The sequence below is a fragment of the Eleutherodactylus coqui genome, chromosome 10 (genome assembly GCF_035609145.1).
Source record: "Eleutherodactylus coqui strain aEleCoq1 chromosome 10, aEleCoq1.hap1, whole genome shotgun sequence".
In the NCBI taxonomy this organism is placed as follows: Eukaryota; Metazoa; Chordata; class Amphibia; order Anura; family Eleutherodactylidae; genus Eleutherodactylus; species Eleutherodactylus coqui.
In genome coordinates, this window is record NC_089846.1 from 112,666,171 (window position 1) to 112,681,542 (window position 15,372).

The window sequence follows — 15,372 nt, forward strand, 5'->3', positions numbered from 1 at the left end:
CACACAGTCTCTGCCGTCACACGGCTAAATGTCTGACCATTGTCTATGTGTATAGCATCGCTCACTCTCCACCTCGCCATACTGTGCACATCTCTAGCCCCTTTACCCTCTGTATCACTCCATTACTCGTAGTATGTAAGCTCGTTGGAGCAGGACCCTCACCCCTACTGTTTCCATTAACTGATTACTATATAACCGTGGTTCTGTAATGTTTGTATTTTGTCTTTCTGTATTCCCCCCTGTCTATGTAAGCGCTGCGGAATATGTTGGCGCTATACAAATAAAGATTATTATTATTATTAATCAGCTCAGTGCACAAGCACAAAGGCGCAGTGAACAGCTGATAGGTGAGGGTCCCTGGCAAAGGACCCCTAATCGATCTACTAGTGATGACCCACCCTTCTGGTAGATCTGTAGTTTACAACTGGACAACCCCTTTAAAGAGGTTAATTTGATTTTTGATACATTCTGCCTGTTTTCTCTGCCCTCTTAATAGTTTTTCTTTCTTTTTTTTAATACAGGGTTTAGCATAACATATTACACAGCAGCATACAGTAATATGTCTGAGCCGCAGATCATGCATTTAATGGAGTTGTCAAACAGCCATCTTGCCCCACCCCAAGTGTTTCCATCCGATTTGGCTAAACCAGCATGTTATTTTATTAGGGGCCGTGTGATGAACAGTTGTCACACACATGTGGAGCAGGCGTTGTGATGCCAGCCACACCTTTCCTCACTGGGTCACTACTATAAGGCTCAAAGTTCTATGCTGGTTAATGTTACAATAAGTCTTTATAGGCATCTTAGCCATTTTTGCTTTCTGATACAAAGCTCCAATCCTCGGCTTTCCGCAGCCCTGAGTGATAGAATTCTGACTGCCTACTACCACCATTTAGGGAAGCTTACTACTACTGCGTTCAACGTTCCAGGCAGGAGATAAAGGTCATAAGGTTTTTGGTGTTTTTCTTAGTTCTTTTAAGTGGTTCTATAAGAATTTCAAGTTACCCCCCCCCCCCTATCCGTTCTTGAGACTGAGCAAGTTACTTCCGATCTGCTTGGGTATTTCCATTAGCTCCATTGCATGTGCATCCACTGCTCCGTTCAGAGTGATTTCACTGCAGGGGGAGAAACGATCCCCGCAGTGACAGGAGAGCGGGACACGGGAGTCCAATTCTTGGGTTTGGTGGGGGTCTCACTGGTGAGACCCCCACCGATCAGCAAGTTATTCCCTACTTTGTGGGTAGGGAGCAACTTAATATTTTGGTACAACACCCTAAAAAGAGTAACTGCGCTTGAATTTTTATTTTAAATCAACCTTTTCAGTACCATTTTTGTACACAACACCTATTCAGATATGCAGCTAGGTGAAGACGGTGCTAAGAAATTGGTCTTCATCTAGCTAACTGCATAGCTGAACATGGAGCTCCAACTGTGTCTGCACTGTTTGCTCTACTGCGGGCACAGCTGTTCCACACACTAATTTATTTAGGGTAGTTCATTGTTTTTCAAACACACTTCCTCAGTGCCTCCTTCTTCCTCTCTGGTCTCAGTGTCTCTGTTACCCGGGACTGTGTAAGGAGGAGAGTTCCTGTGCTGCAGATGGCTTCTCTCTTTTAGGGCTCCTTTACACTGGCAAGAAAATTGTGTGAGATTTGTGTGTTGCGAGATGAACAAATCTCGCACAAATATGGAACCCATTCTTTTGAATAGGTTCATTCACACTTGCGCTGTTGCCCTGCATGGCCCTGCGTTGCGATGCATGAATCACATTGCAGCATGTTCTACCTTTTTGCGACATCGCCCATTGCTTTCAAAGGGCCAGTGGCACCAGCCCCATTGAGAGCAACGGGAGATCGCTATCTCCTCCCGCGACTGTGACAGCCACTGTGATGCAGGGCGGTTTCCTTGTGAAAATGCCTTACATCCAGGGGTTTTTACAAGGACTGCGAGGGCAGTATTGTGCCGTGAACCATGGCCCGATATCGCTCTCGCCAGTTTGCAGGAGCCCTTACAGTGCCCACAGGACCTGATACACTAAGCTCCTAACAGTGCATTGGGTCCAGCAGGAAACAGGTGCTGCGAAGGGAAGAAAAATGTTCATACCCTCAGATATTCCAGAAATAACACCATCCATGGAATACACCCACAGATACTAAGGGAACTAAGTGATGAGTTAGCTAGGCCGCTATACCTAATATTTCTAGACACTATCAAGACCGGTACCATTGGATTGGCGCATTGCCAACGTGGTTCCAATTTATAAAAAGGGGACCCAAAGTGAGCCTGGTAACTACAGGCCGGTAAGTCTCACTTCAGTAACGGGAAAAATTTTCGAGGGGATTCTGAGAGACGCCATCGATGAGTACCTCAAGGAGATTAAGGGAATAACTCCTCACCAGCATGGATTCATGAAGGGTCACTCATGTCAGACAAATCTGATCAGTTTCTACAATGAAGTAAGCTCTAAGCTGGACCTGGGAGAGTCTATGGATCTCGTATATCTGGACTTCTCTAAAGCGTTTGACACCGTGCCACATAATAGGCTAATATACAAAATGAGACAGCTTGGATTGGGTGAAAACGAGTGTAATTGGGTTAAAAATTGGCTCAATGATAGAAAGCAGAGGGTAGTAATAAATGGCTCATACTCCGATTGGGCCACAGTCACTAGTGGGGTACCACAAGGTTCAGTATTGGGCCCCATTCTGTTCAATGTATTTATCAATGACCTGATAGAGGGGCTGCACAGCAAAATTTCAATATTTGCAGATGACGCAAAATTATACAAAATAATTAATGCAATGGAGGACAATGTACGGCTACAAACGGACCTAAATAAGCCGGGGGCTTGGGCAGAAAAATGGCAAATGAAGTTCAATGTTGATAAATGTAAGGTTATGCACATGGGCAGCAAGAATAGATGTTACCAATATTCACTAAATGGGGTACTGCTAGGGAAGAGTGATATGGAAAAAGACCTGGGGGTACTAGTGGACTATAGACTAAACTGGAGTAACCAATGCCAATCAGCTGCTGCAAAGGCAAATAAAGTTTTGGGGTGCATTAAAAGGGGTATAGGGGCGAGGGACGAGAGCATTATCCTTCCACTATATAAGGCACTTGTCAGGCCTCACATAGAATACTGTGTACAGTTCTGGTCACCGGTGCTCAGGAAAAATGCTACGGTATTGGAGGGGGTTTAAAGAAGGGCAACTAAACTAATACATGGAATGACGGGACTGGAATACCCAAAGAGGCATCAAAATTGGGACTATTTACTCTAGAAAAAAGAAGGTTAAGAGGCGACCAAATAACCATGTATAAGTACATGAGGGGACAACACATGGATCTCTCCCAGGATCTGTTTAGACCCAGGACTGCAACGGTAACAGGAGGGCATCCGCTACGTTTAGAGGAAAGCAGGTTTCATCACCAACATAGAAAGGGATTCTTTACTGTTAGAGCAGCTAGACTGTGGAACTCTAGAACTCTGGAGGCTGGAAGGCTGGACTAGATGGACATTGTCTTCATTCAGCCTTACGAACTATGTTACTATGTTTATACTGAAACACTGAGCAAGTGATGAGTGAGACAGCATTGGTGTAATTGCATCACTTCTGACAAGCAGAGAAGATGCTGGAGCTTCAGAAGCAGCCGGCATACCACATGTTGGATCCTTTAACATCCTCAGCGGAGCAGAGAGATAAGAAAGACCGAGCATGTGTGACCAGCACATTTGCAGATATGGACACAGGATAGAAACAGCAGGTGGCGCTATTCTAACATTAGTCCTGGAATATCTGCGGATATAAACTTTTTTGCATTTACCCTTATAAAAAAAAAAAAAGGTTTATAATTATGGGCTTGAAGTAACTGTAAACAATATTCTTCCTGGGACAACCCCTTTAAATTACATTTTTGCCTGCGGTCACCGTAGTTTGTGCAGCGAGAACAGTATTGTGGCAAACACAGCCGTACTAGCACTTCATAGAATAAAGGGAACGTCCCCACAGCACCATAAACTAAGTTATGGTGATGTTCGGGGATGTATTTTTTATATTCACCCGCTTTCTGGTTCCTGCGGTATCCCCCTCTGAAGATCATACCGGCACTGCAAATCCGAATCTTTTAGCAGTACCAGGCGTACGCTCTTCCATAGGCTTGTACAGGAGAGCGTTCACACAGCTCTGTGAAGAGAGTCAGATTTGCAGTGCCGATGCGGTCTTTAGGAGGGGGGCGGATACCGCCTGAACCAGAGAGCGGTTGAATGTAAAAAATACATCCCCCGGCTCCGTTGCGTCCCCTAACATCACCGTAACTTAGTTTGTGGCGCAGTGGGGGCGGGCCAGGGTCCCTTTAAACTCCTGCATTATCATATTGTACATTTGCAGCCATCCATTACAGCTATAGATTGGTTTTAGTGAAGCAGATTTATATCAGGTAGATTAATAGCACCTATCACTAGAGAATAAGCAGCTGAGACCTCATTCTCTAATTCTTATTCCACACACTCTTCCCCATCATTTGGGAACTTTGATCTGCAGATAGGAAGAGCTGCACATCAGAGCCGTGACTGAACACTGCAGACAATGCCGAAGGGGAAGAACATACATCATCGGCTTCATTACTCCGACTTCTTGCCAGACACCAGTTATCCAAATAGTTTAAGAAAGAGGGCAGTGAGTCCAGGTATAAGACCTATCATCCATACTTATCTCAAGACACCTAAGAAACCTGGAGATATCACGTTTTAGAGTGTTGTTCGCGAGATCCAGGTGTAAAGGCCCTTTTAGACAACGATTTTCTGTCAAAAATCGCTCAAAGCCATCTTTTGAGCGATAATCGTTGTGTCTGCACTGACATCATGCAGTTTTCGTTAGGCAGTCGCTGATCTTTCAGCATGCCGAAAGATCAGCTATCAGTAATTCACAGCGGGACACAGCTGATACTATTGTTTCAGCTGTATCCTACTCCCTGAATACAGGCGGGGTATGAATAGAGCAGTCCAGCTGTGTTCTTCATCCCCCGCTCGGAGCGAGCGGCTGTATGACAGCCGGGCGCGCCGAGCAGAGAACAGATGGATGCAGAAGACAAGCGGCCCCACCCCCACGGACCAGGAGGCAGTTACTCGAGAAGAGCGATGCTCGCTCGAGTAACTGCTTTATCCAAGCGTGCTCGCTCATCTCTAGCCCTAAACCCTTCCGGGTGCTCCGCCATTTTTAGATACGTTCTCACTGAATGCAACAACACTTTTTAACCCTTTCCAATCCACTGTCTTTCTGATTGAAACTTGTACAGCTCCAATGTCAGAAGACGTCCGACAGGGTATTCCTACCGTCTATTGCCAGCCACTCTGCTGTTGGAGCCTCTCTGGCGCACACACACTGGCTTTAGCCAGCAGACGGCACTGTTGTATAGCAGCAAAAAGAGAAAGCCTTTTTAAGAAACATTGAATCCAAAATTGGATTGGAAAGGGTTAAATGGCTACACCTGTACCACACATTTGTTATAGTAAATACAGTTTGATATTTGTGACTGCTGTAATATAAACAGAGCATCTCCTTTACTGCTGCCTTCTGGTTACTAAGTAGTAGAGATGAGCGAGCACCAAAATGCTCGGGTGCTCGTTACTCGGGACGAAATTATCGCGATGCTCGAGGGTTCGTTTCGAGTAACGAACCCCATTGAAGTCAATGGGCGACCCGAGCATTTTTGTATATCGCCGATGCTCGCTAAGGTTTTCATTTGTGAAAATCTGGGCAATTCAAGAAAGTGATGGGAATGACACAGCAACGGATAGGGCAGGCGAGGGGCTACATGTTGGGCTGCATCTCAAGTTCCCAGGTCCCACTATTAAGCCACAATAGTGGCAAGAGTGCCCCCCCCCCTCCCAACAACTTTTACTTCTGAAAAGCCCTCATTAGCAATGCATACCTTAGCTAAGCACCACACTACCTCCAACAAAGCACAATCACTGCCTGCATGACACTCCGCTGCCACTTCTCCTGGGTTACATGCTGCCCAACCCCCCCCCCGGCACGACCCAGTGTCCACAGCGCACACCAAAGTGTCCCTGCGCAGCCTTCAGCAGCACTCATGCCACACCACCCTCATGTCTATTTATAAGTGCGTCTGCCATGAGGAGAAACCGCAGGCACACACTGCAGAGGGTTGGCACAGCTAGGCAGCGACCCTCTTTAAAAGGGGCAGGGCGATAGCCCACAATGCTGTACAGAAGCAATGAGAAATAGAATCCTGTGCCACCGCCATCAGGAGCTGCACACTTGGGCATAGCAATGGGGAACCTATGTGCCACACACTATTCATTCTGTCAAGGTGTCTGCATGCCCCAGTCAGACCGCGTTTTTTTATAAATAGTCACAGGCAGGTACAACTCCGCAATGGGAATTCCATGTGCACCCACAGCATGGGTGGCTCCCTGGAACCCACCGGCTGTACATAAATGTATCCCATTGCAGTGCCTATCACAGCTGAGGTAACGTCCGATTAAATGCAGGTGGGCTTCGGCCCACACTGCATGCCCCAGTCACACTAGGGTTCTTTAGAAGTGGACACATGCAGTTACAACTCCGTGTGGACCGACAGCATGGGTGGGTGCCAGGAAGCCACCGGCGGTACATAAATATATCCCATTGCATTGCCCATCACAGCTGAGGTAATGTCATGTTTAATGCAGGTGAGCTTCGGCCCACACTGCATGCCCCAGTTACACTGGGGTTCTTTAGAAGTGGACACATGCAGTTACAACTCCGTGTGGACCGACAGCATGGGTGGGTGCCAGGAAGCCACCGGCGGTACATAAATATATCCCATTGCATTGCCCATCACAGCTGATGTAACGTCAGCTTTAATGCAGGTGGGCAAAAAATTAATTGGATTACACTGTAGGCGAGGGCCCCAAAAAATTGGTGTACCAACAGTACTAATGTACCACAGAAAAATTGCCCATGCCCAACCAAAAGGGGTTGTCCCGCGCCGAAACGTTTTTTTTTTTTTCCAACCCCCCCCCCCCCCCCCCCCGTTCGGCGCGAGACAACTCCGATGCAGGGACCTAAAAAAAAACCGCTCAGCGCTTTTACCTTAATCCCCGCACTCCGGTGACTTCTATACTTACCGGTGAAGATGGCCGCCGGGATCCTCTTCCTCCGTGGACCGCAGCTCTTCTGTGCGGTCCATTGCCGATTCCAGCCTCCTGATTGGCTGGAATCGGCACGTGACGGGGCGGAGCTACACGGAGACGGCATTCTGCACGAGCGGCCCCATTGAAGACAGGAGAAGACCCGGACTGCGCAAGCGCGGCTAATTTGGCCATCGGAGGCCGAAAATTAGTCGGCACCATGGAGACGAGGACGCCAGCAACGGAGCAGGTAAGTATAAAACTTTTGATAACTTCTGTATGGCTCATAATTAATGCACAATGTACATTACAAAGTGCATTAATATGGCCATACAGAAGTGTATAACCCCACTTGCTATCGCGGGACAACCCCTTTAATTGGTAACTAGGCCTGGAGGCAGCCCAGTTAAAATAAAAAATTGGTTCAGGTGAAAGTTTCAACGCTTTAATGAGCATTGAAACGTATAAAAATTGTTTATAAAAATTATATGACTGAGCCTTGTGGGTCTAAGAAAAATTGCCCGTTCGGCGTGATTACGTGAGGTTTCAGGAGGAGGAGCAGGAGGAAGAGGATGAATAGAATACACAGATTGATGAAGCAAAAAGGTCCCCGTTTTTGATGGTGATAGAGAACGATGCTTCCATCCGCGGGTGCATAATACGTATTGTTTAGATATCGCTGCTGTCCGCTGGTGGAGAAGAGAAGTCTGGGGAAATCCAGGCTTTGTTCATCTTGATGAGTGTAAGCCTGTCGGCACTGTCGGTTGACAGGTGGGTACGCTTATCTGTGATGATTCCCCCAACCGCACTAAACACCCTCTGACAAGACGCCAGCCGCAGGACAAGCAAGCACCTCCAGGGCATACAGCGCGAGTTCAGGCCACGTGTCCAGCTTCGACACCCAGTAGTTGTAGGGGGCAGAGGCGTCACCAAGGACGGTCGTGCGATCGGCTACGTACTCCCTCACCATCCTTTTACAGTGCTCCCGCCAACTCAGCCTTGACTGGGGAGCGGTGACACAGTCTTGCTGGGGAGCCATAAAGCTGGCAAAGGCCTTGGAGAATGTTCCCCTGCCTGCGCTGTACATGCTGCCTGATCTCTGCGCCTCCCCTGCTACCTGGCCCTCGGAACTGCACCTTCTGCCACTAGCGCTGTCGGATGGGAATGTTACCATCAGTTTGTCCGCCAGGGCCCTGTGGTATAGCATCACTCTCGAACCCATTTCCTCTTCGGGTATGAGAGTGGAAAGGTTCTCCTTACACCGTGGGTCGAGCAGTGTGTACACCCAGTAATCTGTAGTGGCCAGAATGCGTGTAACGTGAGGGTCTCGAGAAAGGCATCCTAACATGAAGTCAGCCATGTGTGCCAGGGTACCTGTACGCAACACATGGCTGTCCTCACTAGGAAGATCACTTTCAGGATCCTCCTCCTCCGGCCATACACGCTGAAAGGATGACAGGCAAGCAGCATGGGTACCCTCAGCAGTGGGCCAAGTTGTCTCTTCCCCCTCCTCCTCATGCTCCTCCCCCTCCTCCTCAACGCGCTGAGATATAGACATGAGGGTGCTCTGACTATCCAGCGACATACTGTCTTCCCCCGCCTCCGTTTCCGAGTGCAAAGCGTCTGCCTTTATGCTTTGCAGGGAACTTCTCAAGAGGCATAGCAGAGGAATGGTGACGCTAATGATTGCAGCATCCCCGCTCACCATCTGGGTAGACTCCTCAAAGTTTCCAAGGACCTGGCAGATGGCTGCCAACCAGGCCCACTCTTCTGTAAAGAATTGAGGAGGCTGACTCCCACTACGCCGCCCATGTTGGAGTTGGTATTCCACTATAGCTCTACGCTGCTCATAGAGTCTGGCCAACATGTGGAGCGTAGAGTTCCACCGTGTGGGCACGTCGCACAGCAGTCGGTGCACTGGCAGATTAAACCGATGTTGCAGGGTTCGCAGGGTGGCAGCGTCCGTCTTGGACTTGCGGAAATGTGCGCTGACCCGGCGCACCTTTCCGAGCAGGTATGACAAGTGTGGGTAGCTTTTCAGAAAGCACTGAACCACCAAATTAAAGACATGGGCCAGGCATGGCACGTGCGTGAGGCTGCCGAGCTGCAGAGCCGCCACCAGGTTACGGCCGTTGTCACACACGACCATGCCCGGTTGGAGGCTCAGCGGCGAAAGCCAGCGGTCGGTCTGCTCTGTCAGACCCTGCAGCAGTTCGTGGGCCGTGTGCCTCTTCTCTCCTAAGCTGAGTAGTTTCAGCAGGGCCTGCTGACGCTTGCCCACCGCTGTGCTGCCACGCCGCTCGACACCGACTGCTGGCGACAGGCTGCTGCTGACACATCTTGATTGCGAGACAGAGGTTGCGTTGGAAGAGGAGGAGGGTGGTTTAGTGGAGGAAGCATACACCGCCGCAGATACCAGCACCGAGCTGGGGCCCGCAATTCTGGGGGTGGGTAGGACGTGAGCGGTCCCAGGCTCTGACTCTGTCCCAGCCTCCACTAAATTCACCCAATGTGCCGTCAGGGAGATATAGTTGCCCTGCCCGCCTGTGCTTGTCCACGTGCCCGTTGTCAAGTGGACCTTGGCAGTAACCGCGTTGGTGAGGGCGCGTACAATGTTGCGGGAGACGTGGTCGTGCAGGGCTGGGACGGCACATCGGGAAAAGTAGTGGCGACTGGGAACCGAGTAGCACGGGGCCGCCGCCGCCATCATGCTTTTGAAAGTCTCCGTTTCCACAAGCCTATACGGCAGCATCTCCAGGCTGATCAATTTGGTTATGTGCACGTTTAACGCTTGAGCGTGCGGGTGCGTGGTGGCATACTTGCGCTTGCGCTCAAACACTTGCACTAGCGACGTCTGGACGCTGCGCTGAGAGACATTGCTGGATGGGGCCGAGGACAGCGGAGGTGAGGGTGTGGGTGCAGGCCGGTAGGCACTCGTGCCTGCGTCCTCAGAGGGGGGTTGGATCTCAGTGGCAGGTTGGGGCACAGGGGGAGAGGCAGTGGTGCAAACCGGAGGCGGTGAACGGCCTTCGTCCCACCTTGTGGGGTGCTTGGCCATCATATTCCTGCGCATGCTGGTGGTGGTGGCTCCCCAGCTGATCTTGGCGCGACAAAGGTTGCACACCACTGTTCGTCAGTCGTCTCTGTGAAAAACTGCCACAGCTTAGAGCACCTTGGCCTCTGCAGGGTGGCATGGCGCGAGGGGGCGCTTTGGGAAACAGTTAGTGGATTATTCGGTCTGGCCCTGCCTCTACCCCTGGCCACCGCACTGGCTCGGCCTGTGCCCACACCCTGACTTGGGCCTCCGCGTCCTCGCCCGCGTCCTCTAGGCCTACCCCTACCCCTCAGCATGGTGTATTACCAGTAGTGCAGAAACAGAATGCTGTAATTAAATGTGCCGCTTATTGGCCCTTGGTTGGAGGCTGACTTCGCTTACGGAACGCACAGCAGAGGCAGGAAAGAACTTTGCGCAAGCCTGCTGTAACACTTAGCTGGCTGCGTATGAATTAGGACAACTACCCCCAGCAGAGACCCAGTACACTGAGGACAGTCACAGGCAGCCCAAATAGATTTTTTTTCCCCAAATGTTTTTGGAAAGGCCCACTGCCCATATACACTAAATATGTCTTCTGTCCCTGCCTCACCACTACTGGCCCTGGACAATGTAAAATTACTGCAGGACGCAATGCTCTGCACGGCCAATATACAAAAAAAATGTGCAACACTGCAAAAAGCAGCCTCCACACTACTGCACACGGTTAGATGTGGCCCTAAGAAGGACCGTTGGGGTTCTTGAAGCCTAAAATAACTCCTAACACACTCCGTGTAGCAACTTCAGCAAGACAGCACTTTCCTTGAACTATGTCAGAATGCATCTGTGGCGAGCCGTGGGAGGGGCCGATTTATATACTCGGGTGACACCTGATCTCGCCAGCCACTCACTGCAGGGGGAAGTTGTAATGCCTTCCCTGTCTTTCTATTGGCCAGAAAAGCGCGCTAATGTCTCAGAGATTAAAGTGAAAGGAACTCGAACATCGGGTGGTACTCGTCTCGAGTAACGAGCATCTCGAACACGCTAATACTCGGAAGAGTATCAAGCTCGGACGAGTACGTTCGCTCATCTCTACTAAGTAGCAATGCTTCAGGAGGAGAAGAGGTCTGAAGAAAAACTAATTATCAAAATGAATGTCTGTCCATAGAGACACAATGTGAGAAGTATCATGCAAAAGGAAAACGGGTGGATTCTACCAAGTACATTGGTAACACGTTGTATCTACCTAATCAAAGCAAAAAGCTTAGACTGCAGAATCAGCAACTTTGACATGAACAGGAGGAAACTGAATATACAGAAGATTAACTATATATGCTTTACTGAAACTGGCCCTTCCATCAAGTACACTCAAAAAAATAATAATGCACCCAGAAAGAAATGTCGGATTGCTGCAAAACTCGTCTTGCATTTCAGTCTTAGGCAGATATGTAGATTACAGTTGTGGTCTGATTAGACCCGGGGTTTTGTCACCTGAGGCCATAAAAAGGCTTCCTCCGTTGCCCTATAAAAACACTCTTAGAAGTCACCTTTGTGTGGTGGACCTCTTGCTGAGAGATCGAGTGCGTCAGAGGCATCTAGCAGTCAACAAAGACATTTTGCCCAGTTTACAGAAGGGGGCGCATCAGTAGAATGAAAAGCAGGATAGTCATTTTGACAAACTGTCTGCCATCTAGGCCGTTCTAGGTTAGGCGGTGGTGGGAGCAGTGGTTACATGAGGGTACACAGATATGGCAAACAGACCACCAGTAGAGGATTGTTTAATCCGCCGACAAGAATGAGCATGTCCACCAGTTTCTTTCACCACCCAGACCCATGTGGCACCCTCATCACAGAACCCAATCTCTGCCCAGATCACTTCCAGCTGCTTAGCAAAAGGGGATTTGAGGTCACAGCACCCATCAAGTGTCCTGCCATCAACACCCCAACACCGTCGCGTTCATTTGCAGTAGTGAATGAGAAACCTGGACCACTAAAGACAAACTGTATGGCTTTTAGTGACAATTCCAGGTTCTGGTGGAAGCCAACAACTGCTGTGTTGAAGTATGGAGGCCTTGTGGTGAGCGCGACACACTGCCCCAACTGTTGGTGTGATGATCTAGGGAGCCATCGCATATGACAGTTGGTCACCCCTAGTAGCGATACGAGGGACAGTGACATGTTCAGGACATCCTACAACCATGTTTTGATTCTCGTAACAGGGCTTCCAATAGGTATTTTTTGGCAGAATGATGCTCAGCCGCACACAATAGATCACAGAAATGACTCCAGCAGGTTGCCACATGTTCTTGGCCTACCCAGTTGGCAGATTTATGACAGATTGAGCATTTTTTGGACCCGCTGGGACACCAGTTTCAGCAGCCCATGAGTGTGCAGGATCTAGAGGCCCCGCTGCAACATCTGCTAATGTGCCACAGGATAACATACGGAGCCTGTATGCCCCCATGCCCGCCCGTATCTCATAAGTCCAGGCGACAGGCGGCCCAACATGGTACTAGGAGTCTTCTTTGAATTGTACAGTTTTCCCCCCAATAAAAGCATATCCTTTCCCTCACATATTGTAATTACGTACATTATATCATTACACACACAAAGTTTCATTTGATTCCAACAACTCTTCTTTAGTGCATTATTTTTTGTCAATAAGTGTATTCTTGGCAGTCTGTTACATACAACACCACTCAGTATAAAGGGCTACAAATAGTAATTTATCATTATAACAGAATAAGATCAGGATTAGACATGGTGATTATCACTTAACAGCAGCAGATAATGGGGCGGATTAATCCTATCTGTTATACAGTGCAGACTTAGACAGTCTTTAAATGTGCCAGAGTTACTATAGTAGCTGAATGATGAACCTGTTGAATCTTTAGACAGGTGGTATAAAGCAAGACCAGACCATTTGGCTTCATTTATGCCAAAAATTTAACCATGAGTATGCATTGGTTTTCATTGGGGAGAAGAGATCAAGGGATAGGGCATGTTGAAATCCAATATGTCCAATCCTCCTCTCCCTTGCCATCTGTCAGGGCAGAGTCTTGACACCCCTATACAGTGGGGGGAAAAAAGTATTTAGTCAGATGCCAATTGTAGAAGTTCTCCCACTTAAAAAAAAAAGAAAAAAAAAAGGAGGCCTGTAATTGACATCATAGGTAGACCTCAACTATGAGAGACAACAGGAGAAAACACATCCAGAAAATCACATTGTCTGATTTTTAACAAATTTGCAAATTATGGTTGAAAATAAGTATTTGGTCACCTACAAACAAGCAAGATTTCTGGGTCTCACAGACCTGTAACTTGTTCTTTAAGAGGCTCCTCTGTCCTCCACTCATTACCTGTAGTAATGGCACCTGTTTGAACTTGTTATCAGTATAAAAGACACCTGTCCACAACCTCAAGCAGTCACACTCCAAACTCCACTATGGTGAAGACCAAAGAGCTGTCGAAGGACACCAGAAACAAAATTGTAGGCCTGCTGCACCAGACTGGGAAGACTGAATCTGCAATAGGCAAGCAGCTTGGTGTGAAGAAATCAACTGTGGGAACAATAATTAGAAAATGGAAGAGATACAAGACCACTGATAATCTCCCTCCATCTGGGGCTCCACGCAAGATCTCACCCTGTGGGGTCAAAATGATCACAAGAGCGGTGAGCAAAAATCCCAGAACCACACAGGTAATGCCTAGGGAATGACCTGCAGAGCGCTGGGACCAAAGTAACAAAGGCTACCATCAGTAACACACTACGCCACCAGGGACTCAGATTCTGCAGTGCCAGATGTGTCCCCCTGCTTAAGCCAGTACATGTCCAGGGCCGACTGAAGTTTGCTAGAGAGCATTTGGATGATCCAGAAGAGCATTGGGAGAATGTCATATGGTCAGATGAAACCAAAGTAAAACGGTTTGGCAGAAACACAACTTGTGTTTAGAGGAGAAAGAATGCTGAGCTGCATCCAAAGAACACCATACCTACTGTGAAGCATGGGGGTGGCAACATGCTTTGGGGCTGTTTTTCTGCAAAGGGACGAGGACAACTGATCCGTATACGTGAAAGAACGAATGGGGCCATGTATCGTGAGATTTTGAGTGCAAACTTCCTTCCATCCGCAAGGGCACTGAAGATGAACCGTGGCTGGGTCTTTCAGAAGGACAATGATCCCAAGCACACCGGCAGGGCAACGAAGTAGTGGCTTCGTAAGAAGCATTTCAAGGTCCTGGAGTGGCCTAGCCAGTCTCCAGATCTCAACCCTATAGAAAACCTTTGGAGGGAGTTGAAAGTCTGTGTTGCCCAGCGACAGCCCCAAAACATCACTGCTCTTGAGGAGATCTGCATGGAGGAATGGGCCAATGTACGTGTGCCACACAAACAGCAACAGTGTGTGCCAACCTTATGAGGACTTACAGAAAACGTTTGACCTCTGTCATTGCCAATAAAGGATATATAACAAAGTATTGAGATGAACTTTTGTTATTGACCAAATCATTATTTTCCACCATACTTTGCAAATAAATTTGTTAAAAATCAGACAATGTGTTTTCTCATGTTGTCTCTCATAGTTGAGGTCTACCTATGATGTCAATTACAGGCCTCATCTTTTTAAGTGGGAGAACGTGTACAATTGGTATCCAACTAAATACTTTTCCCCCCACTGTATACACAGGATAGTTGGTCTATGCCATCAAAAAGGAATGGCAGACACACAACAGTGATGGAGCATAAATTGTCTCACATGAATTAAACCTTCTTGTAGCATTTACCTGCAGCGACCATGGAAAACAGGAAGCAGCTTTGTAAATAGAGATCAGAAAATCATTCAGAACCACCAAATCATTTACAATGATAGATGCTCTTTAAAGTCAACATAAATGCAAAGCTAGAACATTAAAAATCTAACTCAGTCCAGAGGGCATCATTATAGAGCATAAGGAGCTGAGCAGACTGATATATAGTTTAATGGGGTAAGATTCAGTAGAACTTGGATTTTATTCATTTATATCTCTGTACATTCGCTGTACAGTCCAATGGGCGGAGCCAGTGACAGCTGTCAATCACTGCCAAGACCACCCACTGGACCCTGAAGCTCAGAATAAGGGATGTGAATGAATAGAATACAAGTTATATGGAATCTTTTCCCACAAAATTATAGAACAAGTCTACTCGGCTACTCCTCCATAACAT